This window comes from Gossypium arboreum, chromosome 1 (assembly GCF_025698485.1).
Source record: "Gossypium arboreum isolate Shixiya-1 chromosome 1, ASM2569848v2, whole genome shotgun sequence".
Taxonomy (NCBI): Eukaryota; Viridiplantae; Streptophyta; class Magnoliopsida; order Malvales; family Malvaceae; genus Gossypium; species Gossypium arboreum.
In genome coordinates this window covers 19,638,385-19,641,427 of record NC_069070.1, presented here as the reverse complement: position 1 = coordinate 19,641,427, position 3,043 = coordinate 19,638,385, and the positions used below count along the sequence as shown (strand labels likewise).

Sequence of the window (3,043 nt, the reverse complement as noted above, 5' to 3'; positions counted from 1 at the left end):
TGCATGTAAATTTTGGTAAGTTAATTTTAGCAATTTTAGTCTAATTTGAAAAAGGACTAAATCGCGTAAAAGGTAAAAGTTGTGTTTTAATACCTAAAGGTGTTAAATTGACTTGTATCTTAAATTGGGGGTATTTAAAGTGAAATTAGGCCATTTAAAGTGTGATTGTCGGCTATGGGAGACAAAATTTTTGAAAAGTCAAAATTAGGTAAAATTTGGTCACCAATTTTGACTAGTTTTATTATTACCAAATCAAAAAGAAAAAGCTATCATTTTTCTCTTCTCCTTCACCGAAATATGCAGCAAAGAAATGGCTTTGAAGCTGGAAAATTTCAGCAACATATTTCCCTTGCTTGTAAGTGATTTTAATGTCTTTGCTTGATGATTTTTACATTTTTGGAACCCCTAAAGCATGAGCTTTCATATGAGGGGTCTATTTTGCAAAATGATGAAGAGTCTAGGGTTTTGCCATGAGAGTAAATGTGTTGTTTTCTGTGTTTTTATGGAAGATTATGAGTCCTAGTTGTCTAATAAACAACTTTTGTGAAAAAAATTGCATGAAAACACCTTAAAAAGGGCTAGATTGCTAAGTTGTAAAATGAGTTGTAAATGTGTGAAATAGTTGAAATTATGAGTTGCTATAGTTATGAAAATGGTTCATCTAGACTCAAGGAGTAAAGAAATGTGATAAAAATTATTTTACGAGCCTAGGGGTAATTTGGTAATTTTGGCAAAATATAGGGGCAAAATTGTAAAAATTGCCCAAGTGTGTCAATTGACTAATTTGATCAGTACATTGTTTTAATAAGTTGAATGTGATATTTTAGATGATGAAAATCGAGATTTGGACCTAGAACGGAAAGAAATCGATTAAGGGATAATTACGCTTTTTTTTACCTTTGTGGTATCGAGGTAAGTTCATGTGTAAATAATGTAGCATAATTGTTATTTTTAAGTTATTGATGTTAAATATATGATATACTGATTTTATCATGAAATATATGCTTTGTGGTTATTTTGAATAAAATGCAAGTTATGTGTATTATCTGTTAAATATAAAGTGCTACCGAGTATTGGTTTCGGTATTTTACGGAAGATGGCAAGGAGATGTGTTCGAGGAAAATCCCGTTTGAACCTTAGGAATAGATTAGGATACAAGTGACATGTCACTAGGATGGTTGAGCATCCGAACTCGTTGAGTTGAGTCCGAGTTCACTTATGGATGCGAATGTTCGAACTCGTTGAGTTGAGTCCGAGTTCGTGAGATGTAACTAGGCATCCGAGCTCGTTGAGTTGAGTCCGAGTTCACTTATGGATGCGAACGCCCGAGCTCGTTGAGTTGAGTCCGAGTTCACTTATGGGCGGGTTACATGGTAGCTTGGCTACATATGTGGCACTTATGTGCAAACTTTCCATGTATCCGAACTATATTCCGATGTGTTCAACGGGTATGTACTTAACCCTCAGGTTGAAAACTCGACATAACAACAATATGGTAAGATGATAAATGAAAATGTGATATGAATGTCTCGGTGATGATTATACAAACGATGTTGTATTAATTTTGTGAACAATGATCATGAATGAGTAATTTAGCCTTGACAGATTTGAGTTACTGCAGTAGTGTAACTTTAAAAATACATTAAAAATAGTGGAAAATGAGTTAGAGGCAGAATAAAATATGGGATTAAAGCTTAATGAGTCTATTTTCACATGAAAGAAACAGGGGAAGAAAAAGATTCCATATTGTGTGTATTTGAATTCTTGTGAAACAGGGTCTGAATGAATTCGAGATCCCCTATTTTGACTTTAGAAATTCACCAAAAATTGTACAAAAATTATTAAGAGTCATACCTTACATTCATGGATTCCTTATTGAGTCTATTTTTAGGGTAAATAAACGCCATGGTCGTTGGAATTTTGTACAGGGAGAAATTCGGTTTGTAGTGCACAGGGGTCAGAGTGGTCATACCCTGAAACAGGGGAGACTTTAACTAATAAGCTGTACTAATTGGACCAACCAAAAATTCTAGAAAAAAATTAGTAAGTAGAAATATGAGTCTAGTTTCAAGAGAAATAGACGAGAACATTATTAGAGTCTTGTACTATGAGATAATTGAACTTTAGTACAGAAGGGTCGGAACTATCAGACAGTGAATTAGGGGTAACTTTGAGGAATAAACTGTACTATTTGGCTAAACCAAAAATTTTGAAAATTTTATGGAAGAAAGGAAAATAAGTCTAGTTTCAGGGAAAATTAACGGAACTTAATTCGGAGTTTCTTAGCTCTAGATATAAATAATTTAGTGACCGTTGCTCAGAAAGATAGCTTGTAGTGAACTTGAGAATATGTTGTAAACATTGATAAAACAAGTTAATGAGTGCTTATTGTTTTCATATGAACTTACTAAGCGAAAGCTTACCCCCCCTCTTCTTTCTCATGTTTTCTAGAGTTTCTAGGTTAGCTCGGGTTGGAGGCCGTCAGAGATATTATCACACTGTCAAGCTAACGCTATTGGTGTAGTGATTTCAAGTACTTTGAGCCTATGGCATGTATAGGAGTTTAAATATTAGAGTATGTGATATGGCTTTAACCATATGTGTTGTTGGCCTATTTTGATTATGGGGTTGTAAATCTATTTTAATTATGCATGCATGTGCTATGGTATTATGTGATGAGTTTATAATGATTATAGTATGAATGTGGTAAAGATGTGAGTAAAATCTATGATATCTATTGCATGTGAAATTGCCATAATCATGACATGTTAGGAATGTTTAAGTACCTAATTTTGCCATGTTGTATGTTATTGTATAAGTATGCGTGTATCTATTGTGAGTGTGACAAAATGGCTTGGAGAATAGCCTTGTATTTGTCCAGGTTTTTGGACACGGGTTTGGGACACGGGTGTGTCCCTAGCACACGGGCGTGTGCTCTATACCCACACGGGCATATGAAGCCTTGATGCAAGAGATTTTCTAAGTTTTTTATGAGTTCTCGGTTGGGTCTTGAACCACTCCAGATGTATGTTTTGGGCCACGT

The 3,043-nt window shown here is 34.5% G+C and overlaps 1 long non-coding RNA gene across 1 annotated transcript; it reads left to right on the top strand.

Moving 5' to 3' along the window:
- The first annotated feature begins 230 nt into the window (after nt 1-230).
- On the top strand, nt 231-2,724 carry LOC128294489 (uncharacterized). The gene is made up of 3 exons (XR_008284848.1): nt 231-355; nt 828-912; nt 2,452-2,724. It is a non-coding gene; the product is annotated as an uncharacterized LOC128294489 (long non-coding RNA).
- The last annotated feature ends 319 nt before the right edge of the window (nt 2,725-3,043 follow it).